Here is a 14,961-nt window from a genome sequence, read left to right as displayed (position 1 = left end):
CATAATAATCTAGTATTTAATAAACGCTAAGATGTCAGCTTTTGGGATAAGATGTTTGACAAAACTGCTGGGAAAACTGGAAAGAAGTTTAGCAGAAACTAAATATAGATCAACATCTATATTTATCTATATACCAAGATAAAGTCAAAATGGGTACACAATTTAAACATAAAGGGTGATACCGTGGCAAATTAGGGGAGCATTAAATAGTTTACCTATCATATCTATAGATAAGGAAAGAGTTTATGAACCAAACAACCAATAGGGAACATTGCAGAACGCAAAATGGATAATTTCAATTATAAATTAAAAGGAATTTGCACAAACAAAACCACTGCAGCCAAAATTAGACAGAAAGCAGAAAACTGGGGTGGGGGGTGGGATTGTACAGCCAGTGTCTCTTATTGAGGTGTCACTTCTCAAATATATAGAGAACTGAGTCAGATTTATAAGAATACAAGTCTTTTCCCAATTAATAAGTTGTCAAAGGATATGAACAGGCAGTTTTCAGATAAATAAAAGCTAACTATTGTCATATGGAAAAATGCTCTAAATCACTGTTGACTAAAGAAATAGAAATTAAAACAACTCTGAAATACCACCTCACACCATAGCAGATCGACTAATATGAAAGAAAAAGGACAACTAGGTGGCACAGTGAATAGAATGCCTATCCTGGAGACAGGAAGACCTGAGTTCAAATCCAACCTCAGACACGTACAAGCTACTTGACCCTACATAAGTTACTTAACCCTGTTTGCTTCAGGTTCCTCATCTGTAAAATGAACTGAAACAGGAAATTTTTACCATACCTATGGTATCTTTGCCCAGAAAAATCCCAAATGGGATCACAAAGAGTTGGAAATGACTCAATAGCTAAACAACAACAAAAATATGACAGAAAAGAAAAATGACAGATGTTGGAGGAGATGTAAGAATATTGAGACACTAATGCATTGTTGTAAACTGATCCAACAAGTCTGGAAAGCAGTTTGGAACTATGCTCAAAGGGCTATAAAATTGTACATGCCCTTTGACCCAGAAACCACTGCTATGTCCAGATCTATATCATACAAAAATATTTATAGCAGATTTTCATGGTGGCAAAGAATTGGAAATTGAGGGGATGCCCATCAACTGTGGAATGACTGAACAAGTTGTTGCATATGATTATAATGGAATACTATTGTGGTATAAGAAATGATGAGCAGTATGCTTTCAGAAAAACTTGTAAAGACTTACATGAACTGATGCAACATGAAGTGAGCAGAACCAGAACATTTCACACAATACCAGCAGTATTGTATAATGATCAATGTGAATGACAGCTATTCTCAGCAATACAATGATCCCAAACATTTCTGAAGAACGTGGACTGAAAAAGGGTTATCCACCTCCAGAGAAAGACCTGATGGAGTCTGAATGCAGATCAAAGCATACTATTTTTTACTTTCCTGTGTGTGTGTGTGTGTGTGTGTGTGTGTGTGTGTGTTTTGGGGAGGGGAGTATCTGTGTTTTCTTTCACAACATGATTAATATATTAATATGTTTTGCATGACTGCACATATATAAACCTATATAAAAGTATTTGCTTTCTCCATGAGGGGAAGGAAGAGAGGGAGGGAAAGAATTTTAAACTCACATTTTTAAAAAATGTTTTAAAAAAAAGTATTTTTACATGTAATTAAAAATATTAAAATTTTAAAAATAAAATGTAGAATGTTAAAAAATAGATTTGTTTTGGGGGAAAAAAAACATACAACATAAAAATTTGACCACAAAGACAATCCCTGGATTCGATATCTAGATTAATCCAGATTGGACTGTTGGTTGCGGCATTAAGCAGCCTATTTGAGGGAGAAGCATGTGATAACAGAAGGAATGGTAAGAGACCCTTTCTCATTGAGGAACTGAACACCTACCTGTGTGACCTATAATTCTCTTGGAAATCCTGTGAATTTAAGTGTGTGTATCATGGAAGAAAAGAGTTGAATTATTGTGGGAGGATTCAGCATCTCAAAATAAAGACAATAATCAGTGTTTCTCACAACTTTTAAAAATCACATGCTTAGGTGATGTTTAGATATCATGTGTGGGCATCCTTTCCACCTCTCTAAATCCTCCCTGTGTGATTATTGTGCTTTCCTAGCATCAGTCCCCTACAGAGAATCAACCTAATGGCCTGAAGGCTTTCTTCTGGTTCTTTTAATGTCTTATTGGTAGTAATGTACCACTTTGGCTTTTCATCTGTTGTCTCTCATTCTCCAGGTATACTTGTCCTTGAGAGTAATTTTCACGCCTCTTTTTGAGAAAATCATCACCAGCAATATCCCAAAGTCTATATTCTTTGTGTCTTTCCATTGCCCATTGGGTTGCTTGTAATCTTTATTCTTCTGAGGAAACAACTGAACAACATGGTAGAATAAACAATGTCTTTGAAGTAAGTGGCCCTGGGTTCAATTACTGTGTCTGATATTTTCTACCTATGTGGCCTTGGGCAAGTCCTCCTTGGCCTTCAGTTTCAGAATAGATGACTTCAGAGATCCCTTCCTCTTTTTAGACTGCTGATCCTAAAATTCATCAATAGAATATAAGATCCTTGAAGGCTGGAGTGGTTTTTGTTTTTGTTTTCATTTACAGGTTTTTGTCTTTGTAATCCCTGGTCCCTAACACAGGACACAAAAGTTGACAATAAATACCCCATTGATTGAATTGAATTGAATTTCCATACAACTTTTCAGGAAAATTACTACTAGGTAAAGTGAGCCCGACGTAGATAAATCCAGAGTGCTATGATTATTTCTTAATCAGTTAAAAGAAATGAGAGAAATGGCAATGGAATTTAGGCACAGGTGGCTATGGTTACAGTTCTTGAACCATAGAGCAATAAAGGAAGGGAAATGAGTCGGCAATCTGATTTCAATAACAGCATTGGCAGGGGGAGATAGAAAAAAATATTGTTGATGTCAGTGCATTTGGTCCAATGTATACAGCAGCAGGTTTTGTGGAGATAATGAGCATTGGTAACATGTGTCCTCATTTCCCCCGGACTGTCCATTTTTGATGCAACAGCAGCTGCTACCATTCTCTTTCTTGAACTCCCACACTTTCTCTTTCTCACTATTTAGTGGAATCTTTTGCTGTTTTTGAAAATAGAAGGATAATTTCTTTGCATTAGAGCATTGAAGTAAATGAAAGAGGGATCTAGGATTTCTCCTCTAATGGATTCTATTCTGCCTTACTGGGCTATTAGTCTCCTGGTAGTTTATGTTCCATATTGGAATGATATGAGAGGTCATGGATCATCTAACAGTTACCAAAAGGAGGTTTACTTGGGCATAGTAAGAGGAGGATATTCAACAAGACTATGGATTGAGGATACTGTGAGTTAATTCATCTGAGTTGCCTGTGGTGGTCTACCAGCCAAGCATCAGAGAGCATCAGTCTGTTGTCTAGTCAGACAATTAGGAAGTGATGTCAATAGCCTGAGCCTTTGATCTCTTGAACCAGTCAGTTCCCAAGCATGGTTTCAATACTGCCTTTTAAGGAAAACGTAGCCTAACTTGCACGGTGGTAATGGTGAGGAGAGGAATGGTTAGGATATTGTTTTCACCACAGCATCTGATTATAAAATGGTTTCTCACTAGATCTCTCATAGACTTCATGTCTCCAAAGTAGTTTTCCTTGATTTTTAAAAATCAGATATGCAACTTCATTGGTATAAGGGACTTCCAATGGAGAACTTCTCATACCAATGCAGATTGGAATCATTTCTGCAGCTTCTCTTTCTTAGACCTGTGTTCAAATGCAGCCTCTGCTATTTACTACCTATATGACCTTGAGTAAATCACTTAATTTCTCTCTACTTTCCTCCTCCATAAAATAGGGGGTTCGATTTAGATGATCTCTAAAACCTCTTCCATCTCTGACTGTGTCTTCTGTGACCCTTCCCAGCATAAATCTATGTCAGGCAAATTGTGTTGGGATTTCTTTTTCTCCTTCCATTATTTTAACATTCCAGGAATACCTCTGGAGTTTTGTGTATCATTTTTGCTGGGGGATGAATATATTTGTATTAGGACACTGGACCAATGTTTTTGAAGTGAAGGAGAAGGAATTAAGCATTTATGAAGAACCTACTGGGGGCAGGCACTCTACTAAGTGCTTTACAAATATGTAATTTGATCTTCACAACAACACTGTGAGATAGGTGCTATTATTATCCCCATTTTACAGTTGAAGAAACTGAGTCAGAGAGAAGATAAGTGATTTGCTCAGGTTCATACAGTTAGTAAGTCTCTGAGGCTGGATTTGAACTCAGGTCTTCCTGACTCCAGGCCCAGTGGTCTATCCACTTTGCCACCTAAACTGAATTTGAGATGTAGGAGTAGCATCAAATAGTAGCAGGATGCTTAGTTACCACATTACATTGCTGTATCTAAAGCAGTTTATAATCAAGACATACAAGTGCTCACACACGGGACATATGTACATGTACATAGAAAGACTCAATATACCATTTTCAAAAGAACCTTAAAGCATCAATTGCATTGTTTATTCACTGAAGTATTAAGACATTTCCATCTACATACAGGATCACTCTGTCAATCGTTTTGCTGAACTGCTTTTCTTTGTTATGAGGCCCAGCTCAGCTCACCTAGGAAAGTATTGGCTTTGTCACCTGAGAGCAATCACCAGGCAGCCAGAGTATTCTTCATAGAAAGTCCCAGAGTTACATGATGCTACCAGGTGAGTTAAAGAAAGAGATAGAGGACAAAGCCATTCCCTTTTTTTAATTTTTTATAAGCAATTGGGGTTAAGTAACTTGCTCAAGGTTACACGGCCAGTTATTTCTGGGTGTGGTGCTGAGTATCTGAGCCCGGATTTGATCCAGGTCATCCCGACACTGGAGCCGGTGCTCTTACTCGCTGAGCCACCTGGCTGCCCCTTAAAGCATTCCCTTTTAAAAGTTCACTGAGCAAAGCACTCTTCCTTGCCAACTGGACAATTCTATTTGACACAGTTTTAATGAAGCATCCTCCCCCAGCACACCAACTCTCATTCTAAAGTCTTTCTGAGTTGGATATGTTATCCTAGGGGCAACTAGATGGCACGGTGGCCTGGAAGCTAAATCCAGTCTTAAATACTATGTGACCCTGGGCAAGTCATTTAACCCTGCTTGCCTCAGTTTCTCATCTGTAAAATGAGCTGAAGAAGAAAATGGCAAACCATTCCAGTATCTTTGCCAAGAAGACCTTAGATGAGGACATGGAGAATTACACATGTCTGAAATGACTCAAAAATAATGTTTTCCTAGAAGAGGCTAGGAAATTCAGTGAATGTTCCATAAGATAGGCCCTCCCACAAGCTCAACCCCATATATGCTTTAGGAGGTACAATCCCTGTCTGTATGCAAGAAACTAATACAGTTCTTTATTTGTTTCTTCCTCCAAAATTTACTGTGTCCCTAATGGATGCAAGGAACTATAAGTAGTACACTGCATTGGAAAGACTACTGAGTTTGGAATCAGATGACCAAGGTTCAAATCCTGCATCTGTTACTTACTATCTGCATGACCTTGAGCAAGTTACTTCAATTCTATTAGCCTCAGTTTCCTTATCTGAAAATAGTGGATGCCAGCATGATGTGATGTAAAGAACACTGGATTTGAAGTCAGAGGACCTAGGTTTGGTTCCAAGCTCTGCCACTTAACATCTATCTAAATCTATGCTCCTGTAATTCATGTTCTGAGGATGGGTGCCCATTAATACCCCCATGATCCTATGAGGGGATTGGACTAGATAATCCCTAAAGTCCCTTGCTATTCTAAATCCAGCGTTCTACTGATATGACAAATAGACAAATGATAGGCACAAAAAGTGATTAGAGAAGCCAGATTTGGTCCAGTTTCACAGACAAATTCTAGCTCTGCTGATTTTACATTCCAGGCTAAGTGGACTCTCCTTCGATCTAAGAACTCACCTGAAGAAAATGATCTTTCTGTTGATGATCCAGATGTGAACTCAGTCTTAGATCATCACTCTACAAAGCACTTCACCATTCAAACTGGTTTGGCTCTCCTCCTTGATTCTTCTGCCCAGAAATCCCATGTTTTCTCAATTAACTTTTTTTAAAAAAATCCACCCTTGACTCATATTACTCCCTTTTCAGATTTTATTTTCTTTTTTGGAGGGGGGAAGGCAAGGCAATTGGGGTTAAGTGACTTGCCCAAGAGCACACAGCTAGCAAGTGTATGGGGTCAAATTTGAACTCAGGTCCTCCTAACTCAGGTGCTCTATTCACTGTACCACCTAGCTGCCACTAGATTTTATTTTCTAATTGTCTTTTTTCTTTTTTTTCCAACATGCCTGTTCTCCTGTCAGTCTCCTTTCTATCATCAATGTTTGTCCTATCATTGGCATTTCAAGTTTCTACCCTTAGAATGAAGAGACGTGATTAATCTTGTCTGGACTGAAGAGGTGTGCAATTGGTAGGACAGGGCTAAGATGAAAGTATTGTTCATTACAAGTTAACCAGACAACAAGACAGAAGCTGGCTAAACACTGACTTCACATGACTAGTTACTTAGCTGCTTTAGGACTATTAATCATAATCTCTGTTTTCTCTGACCTAGATAATAGAAGGAAATGATAAGTACAGTGAATCTTGTCATGATTTAAGAGTAGAGATTATTTTAAAATTACTTCAGGTAGGAATAATAACCATAGGGGATTTCTACAATACTTTAGGTTGATAGACTATTTTGCTCACAACCACCATGGGAGGTAGCTTATTCAATTAATATCCTCAATTTATAGAAAACTAAGACCCAGAGATATTTAGTGCTTTATCTGGGGTCACACAAATAATAAACAACACAACTGGGATATGAGATTGGATCCATTGACTACACATTCAGCGCTCATTCATATATATAGAGAGATAGAGATAGCTTTGTATATGTGTGTATATGTGAATGAATATATATGCATATATATATATATATAGTGAGGTCTATTCTCCACATGTAGCATGGAGGTATCTCCATTAGGTTTGAGGGAAGGCAGAATAAACATTTCTAGCCTCTTCTCTCCCCGCCCCCCCTCCACCCTTCACCAAGAGAATTTTTAATTCTTGCCAGGAGGGGAAGCAGGAATTTGGGTCAGTATGCCACTATGCTCTCCTCAGAGAAGGAGAGAGTACTGGGCTAGAATTACATCTATCTATTCCCTTAAATATTGTTAGTCGAAAGGAATTGTGTTTTCAAGTTCAAGCCGATATCTGTTTGATGTTTCAATATTGACGGAAGGAGAATCCCAAGCTGTATATTCCAAGCTTGATCCCTTTACCTTCAAACACCAGTTTCAAAATTAACACACATAGCAATTATCAAAGAAAACCCATTGATCCAAATCAGTAGCAGAACAGAAATCAAAGAAATTATATATGAGAGAGTATAGGCAGAGTGAAGGGGCTCTCCCATTGGGAGTGAGGCGACTCATCTCAACCAAGAAAAAGTCCAAGATCTAAGGCTAATAAGTTCCCCAAAATCCCTGGTGTAGCAAACTGGGGATGAGGACACACTGGAAACTGCTCTTATATCTCCCTATAGATTTTTCCTTTATCAATCTGAAGTAGGGCTGGCTTCTTTCATGTTCCCTCTCAAAGCTGGAAGCCAGAAGCACCTAAAGCAACTTGAAGACTTGCTGAGAATTGAAGAGCTTTCCTCTTCCCAACTCTAGTCAACTTCACCCCACCCCTCACAGAAGTCATGGTATTAATCTATACCAATAAGGAGAGAGTCCCATACCAATGGATTTTGTAACTGAGGTCCCATGTGCCTACCTGATGCTTTTCTCTAACCTAGGCTATGTGCCAGAATTGATCAGATAGTGGTTCCTTGTGTCTTTGTTACCAGTTCATCCATTTCTTCTAGATACCCCATATGCCCTTCTATTATTCTAGTCTAGGCATGGGCATCTTCTTCCTTCCTGGAGTCACTGATAAAGCTATCATTCAACTAACAAGATATTATCATCCCCTTTTTGTGGATGAGAAAATTGGCCCAGAAAACTTGAATGATTGGCACAGCCAATAAATACTGGAACTCAAATTCAAACTCAGATCTCTTGGTTCCAAATTCAATCCTCTTTCCACTAAACCCTGCTACCTTTATATTTATTTGCATTTAATGATGGTTTTCAAATGCCCTTGCCAACAATGCCAATAGGCCATCAGATTCCAGAAATTTTAAGAAAAAAAACAATTCCTCAAATTAGACTTTCTTCTTTTTTAATTTTAAATATTTTATTTCTTCCAATTACATATAAGAACAATCTTAAACTTTTTTTTTAATTTTGAGTCCCAAATTCTCTTCTTCTTCCCCTTCCATTCCCACTCCTTGAGAAAACAAGCAATTTGAAATGTTATACATATGCAGTCATGCAAATCTTATTTTCTTATTAGTCATGTTATGAAAGAAAACACAAACCAAGAGAAAAAAAAACAAGAAAAAATTTAAAAGTATGCTTGAATCTGCATTCAGACTCCATAATTTCTTTCTCTGGAGGTGGATGACATTTTTCATCATAAATCCTTCAGAATGGTCCTGGATTATTGTATTACTCAGAATAGCTAAGTCATTAATAAGTGATCATTGCTGTTGTTGGATGCACTGTTCTCCTGGTTCTGCTCACTTCACTTTGCATCAGTTCATGTAAGTCTTTCCAGGTTTTTCTGAAAGCATCCTGCTTGCCATTTCTTATACTACAATAGTATTCCATCACAATCATATACAATCACTTGTTCAGTCATTCCCCAATTAATGAACATCCCCTCAATTTCTAATTCTTTGCTAGCTGAAAAAGAGTTGCTACAAATATTTTTGAACATATAGATCTTTTCCCATTTTTAAAAAGCTTTTTGGAGTATAGACTTAGTAGTGTCATGGATGGGTTAAAAGGCGTGAATAGTTTTATAACCCTTTGGGCATAGTTCCAAATTGTTCTCCAGAATGGTTGTCAGTTCACAACTCTACCAACAATGTATTAGTTTCCCACATTTTCCCACATCAAAATAGGCTTTCTTCTAGGAGCAATTGTTCAGGAGATAATACTAAGAGGGAAATTGGGAGTCGGAAGTCATAGAATAACAGATGTTAGAGCTCAAAGGGACTTTACAACTCACTGAGTCATTTCACAGAGTTAATTTATTCCAGATCAGAAATAGAACTCAGGCTTCCTGCTTTCCAATCCAGTACTCTTTCTACTACACTTTTTCCTCCCACCCCTCAAAACTGCTACTTAGTACTTGTTGATTGGCCTGGAGTAAATCAGATGATTCAGTGCCCCAGTTTCCCATTTTGTAAATTGATAGCATATTTCTAAAAGACATAAGAGATCAGTGTCAAAGTCCGAGACTATATCAGGAGACAAATCATGATTGATGCTAACTCAACTACCTCAACCAAGAGAGGATAGGGCAAAGACTATGATCACAGCTTCATTTGGTTCATCCAGAACTATGATATCCACACTTTGGGGTTCCAGATCTAGATTATGAAGAGAGGACAGTGTTGAGAAGCCAATTATCTGCATGCTTGGCATGCTTGGCAGGGATACCCTGAGAACTGAGCTTATTTTGGCTCAATCCTCTCTGCTAATGCCCCAGGTCCTTCCCTGAACGTCTAGAATGACCAAAAGCAAAGAAACAAACAAAAATTGTAGAGCCAAGTATACCTCCAAAGATATTGCAAGAAGAATGAGAGATTCTTTGGTCAGTCAACCCTAGCAGATAAACTGAAGAAATGAGCAAGGAGAAGAAATACAATGGATTAAGCAAACCCCGAGATAAAATTCCAGAAAAAGAAAATATTTCTCTATTAATTGCAAGTAGAATTTCAAAAAATAGATTGGTCAGAAGGAATTCAAGGGAAGTTGATAGCCTACTAAAAGAAATAAAAGAATAAATAATTACGTTAAAGCTCTTGTGGAGAAATTTTACAAGGAGAATAAATCGCTTGGAAGAAAAGCTGGAAAAGCATGCTCAATTCAATATTTATTAAGCACCTACTATGTGCCAGACATTCTGTAAGCATTGAAGATAGTCTCTCCCCTCAAGTAGCTTACAACAGGGGAAGACAACATGTAGAAGAAAGTCAAAGGGGAGGAAGGGACATCTGGGGAATCTGTGGAGTCCAAACCAAGCAGAACTGCTGATAGAAAGTGGAGAGTTACCTGGAAAGTTTAGATCCTAGGAAGGTTTTGGGAAGAGTTTAGTGTGCAACTCTCCCTCCCAATCAGAGTGGGGGAGAGGTTAAGGTGTTGAGAAGATATTGATTATCAAAAACTAGACAATCTTAATGATGATGAGATTTCATGTGATCAGGTTATCTTGGGGAAAGGATAAAGTAAGATATAAACTACCCAATTATATTATAACTTAAACCTAAGATTGGCTAAAGAGAACTCAAAAATTCAATGATATTACAAGAAATATTAGAATACTATCAAAAGACTAAAAATGAAAAGAGAACATGAAGTATCTAACTGAACTGAAAAACAGATCAAGGAGAAATTATTTAAGAATCATTGGTCTCTCTAAAAACCATGATGAAATGGATACCATATTTTAAGAAATCACAATATAAAACCACTCAGAACTATTGGGATCCTACAGCAAAATAAAAATAGACAGAATCCACAAGTCACCACTGCATAGCCTTTCCAAACTTAACATATTCAGAGATGTGACATATGTAACTCCAGAGCCTTGAAGTAAGAAAAAAAAATACTCCAAGCCTCCAGGGAGAAAAAGATCGAGAAACTGCAGTCAGAATCACATAATACTATTCAACAAATATGAGAAATGAAAGAAAAATGTGAAAATGTGATGTATGAAAAATAAAATTATTTACAATCAGGAATAACATGTTACAAAACTGAGTATAACTTTTAAAAGTCTCTCCCCATTCCAGTCAACCCTTTCAAATTAATCTTCTGAAAGTGCAGGTCTGACCCTGTCACTCCATCCCTGAATTCAATAAATTCCAATGGCTCCCTATCAACTCTATGCTCAAATATAAATCTTCTATTTGATATTCAAAAGTCTTCACAACCTGACCCCCTCCTATCTTTTCAGTCTACTTATACCTTACTTCCATCCCACCTGCCTTGTGCATTGTCATCTAATTAGACTGGCCTGTTTAATTGTTCCTCAACCAAGACACACTATCTCCAAACTCGGCATTTTCATTGGCTGTTCCCCATGCTTAGAATACTCTCTCTTCTCATCTCGACTTCCTAACTTCCTGATTCCCCTCAAGTCCCAACTAAACTACCCTATTCTCCAAGAAGTTCTTCTTGATCCACCTTAATGCTAGTTTTCTTCCCTCTGTTGAATATCTCCAGGCCTGTACATATCTTGTTTGTGCAGTTATCGATATGTTATCTCCTCCGCTAGACTGTGCACTTCTCTAGAGCAGGGACTATCTTTTACCTTTTTTTTGTATCCCCCGTGTTTAGCACAGTGCCTGGCACATAATAGGTACTTTAAATGTTTATTGGCTGATTTTTCATAGACAAATAGGGATCCTTAATAGAATTTATGACTTTCAAATATTCACACTAAGTAAATCAGAGCTGGGCAAAATCTCTGAAATACAAACATATGAGACAAGAGAGACTAGAAGAAAAAAACAAGTTTGAGTAACTTGAAAAAGCACTTCCATCCTAACAGATAGAGAAGAGATACCTTCAGATACCTAAAGATACCTTTAGATCACCAACATCTTAAAGTGTCAAAAAGGGAATAAAAAAAGACAAACAGCTTAGGAGTTTTTGTTGTTGTGTTTTTTAAAAGAGAAAAGTCTGAAAGGATTAGTTTAGGGAAGAAATAAGGAGGAAAAGAGTGGACTCTATTTCTCGTCATTGGAACGTGACAAGGTATCAGGAGTAGCATTCATGAACCTCACTCTGATCTGAGCAAGGAAAGTTGGAAATGGGGAAAAGTATAGTACAGAAATTCTAGCAAGTGAACAGAGAACTGGACAGATCCAGGAAGAAAGATCTGGATCTGAGCAAGGTAATGAAATGGGTAGGGGGTAGGGAAGGATGTAAGCATAGTGCCATCTTAAAAGATCAGAAAGGGAACAAGACAAACAACCTAAGTATTGTTATTTTGTTGTGTGTGTGTGTGTGTGTGTGTCTTTTAAGAGAGAAAATTTTGTGCAAAGCACTTTGTTTTTGTTGTTGCAAATATTATCTCATTTGATCCTCACAACAACCCTATGAGGTAAGTGCTAGGAAGAGAGGAGAATGAGGGTCAGATAGATCTAAACAACTAATCAGTCAACAAACATTTGTAAGTACCTACTATATGCCCAACCATGTGCTAAACACTGGGGATACAAGCACAAAGAATTAAACGATCCCTACTCATAAGGAGTTTATAGTCTAATGGGGAAAATCATAAATTTATACATATATATGAACATATGCATATATACAGGACAAATATAAAAAGAATACATACAAGATACTTTGGGTATGAGGACACTAGCAGTTATAAGGGTAAAGGAGGATCATAAAGAAGGCTTTATGTAAAATGTTCTTTAGCTGTGTCTTGATAGAAGAGGAATTCTGTAAATCAGAAATGAAGAGGAAATACACTCCAGGAATTAGAGACAGCTAGTATCAAAGTACAGAAACAAGAGATAGAGTGTTATTTGTGAAGAAGAGAGAAAAGACCAGGATGCTGGAGGGGGAATCATGTCTAATCAGACTGGAAATATAGGTGGAGGATTGGAAATATAGGTTGAAGCCAGTTTTTAAAAGCTAAACTGAGAAATTTCCATTTTATCCTAGAGGCAATAGGGAGTGACTTAGTTGAGTAGGCAAGTCACATGGTCAGACTCTGTCTTTAAGGAAAACTTCTTTGGCAGAAGAGTGCAGGATTGACCTGAATGATGAGAAACTTGAAACAGACAGAACATTGCAATAATCTAGGTGAGAGGTGATGAGGGCCTGATATAAAGTGGTAGCTGTGTGAGTAAAAGGAATAGTTCAGATGCAAAAAAAATAAACAAATAAAATGGGGGCAGCTAGGTGGCACAGTGAATAGAGTACCAGCCCTGGAGTCAGGAGGACCTGAGTTCAAATCCAGCCTCAGACACTTGACATTTATTAGCTGTGTGACCTTGGGCAAGTCACTTAACCCTAATAGCCTTGCCTTTCCCCCTCAAAAAAAGAAAGATCTTGTAGGGTAGAAATGGAAAGCAAGCAACTAGGTGGTTCAGGGGAATGAGTAACGGACCTGGAGTCTAGAAGACCTGAGTTCAAATTCAGTCTGAGAAACTATCTAGCAGTGAGACTCTGGACAAGTCACTTAATCTGTTTCCTCAACTATAAAATGGTGATAATAGCAGCACTTACTTCCCAGGATCATTTGTGGGGACCAAATGAGAAAATTTCATAAAACACTTAGCACAATGCCTAACAGAGCAGGTGCTATATAGATACTAGCTATTATTATCACTATTAGACATTATCACCATTATTAGAAAACTAATTGGAAATGTGGGGTGAGAGAAAGAAATCCTGAATAATGTCAAGGTTACAAACCTGGAAAACAACTACAGTTGTTGATTTAATTCCCTTTGTTCCCATGGTTTTTTTTCCTTGTGAATCAGGGAGAGGACTTGGAGACAAAGAGAAGAAACGTGATGCGACGAAAGGGAAAATAAACCTAACAATTATCATACTGAATATGAATGGAAGAGGGTGGAAAAGGCAGCGGTAAGCAAAACCCAACATGTTGGTTATAAGAAACACACTTAAAACATAAAATTCACACAATTTTAAATGAGAAGTTGGAGTAGAATTTATCATATCTCAGATGGACCCAAAAAGCAGGGGTGGCAATCACAATCTCAGGATAGCCAACAATAAAAATAGACATGACTAAAAGAAATAAGCCAGAGGAGTGGGAATCTAACTGTTTCATGAGGCAGCAGGCAGGCAGGAAGATGGGTAGACATTATATCTTCATCCAGGCTACTGCAGACCAGACCGGTCATCACCTGTTTGAAGAGTGTCCTGTTGACTTGTACCTTCATTTTCTAATAGATGTGATCCCCATTATAGCTGACATTCATGGCAAGGTGAACCTTAGGGTGCAGTTCTCCCTTTTATATAGGAAAGTCACAAGTGTCCGTTCTGTGCTTCTTGGGATGGGCATAATCATTATCCTCATGGGTTCCTTTGGTCGTTTTGCTACCTGTTCGGCTTCTGAATGGATTCTAAAACAGCATACCACGTTCTGGATTCTCGTTTTCTTTTGGAGTTGGTGGCTGCTATCAGGCTTGTTTTTAGTCATGAGATTAAAAACAGCTTTAAGACAAAGTATGAGGCTATCTTGAAGCAATATAATGATATTGTAGTTCACAGAAGCGAGACAGTGAAAAACCCCTGCACTGCTTTGGTGTCTAGAATACTAAAGACTGGGAAAATATTGACTACTTGTTTCACAGAGACAGGATTCCCCTAGAGATGCTGTCTACTACTTAGGAAATGTATTCAGGGTTGTCTGAAAGATCCAGAGAAGATGTAATCAGGAGGGTTATTTTACAATGGTAACAAATGATATCCAATTGGAAACGGTTTTGTATAAGTGGAAATTTCCTTTGGAATTGCTTGTTTCTAGCATATTGAGATCTTTTAGCTAGCTGTCTTTCTTGTTCCATCATAAATAACCAGCATAAGATACCATAAGCTGGTGGTTGGCAGTCTTGTACCTCTCTGACCAAGGACGCTATTCATCTTCTCTCTCTTCCACAGAAAGGGAGAACACTTCTTGGCCTTCAATATTTAAACTGCTGCATAAATGTATAAATAGACTGATCCAATCAAGAACTGATTGCATGCAGTTATGGGCTCAACACTTGCTTCCTTCACCTCGGGTTT

This window comes from Petaurus breviceps, unplaced genomic scaffold (genome assembly GCF_028583685.1).
Source record: "Petaurus breviceps papuanus isolate PSGF00001 unplaced genomic scaffold, PetGlider_PUasm1.0 189, whole genome shotgun sequence".
Classification (NCBI taxonomy): Eukaryota; Metazoa; Chordata; class Mammalia; order Diprotodontia; family Petauridae; genus Petaurus; species Petaurus breviceps.
This window is presented reverse-complemented; position numbering follows the sequence as displayed.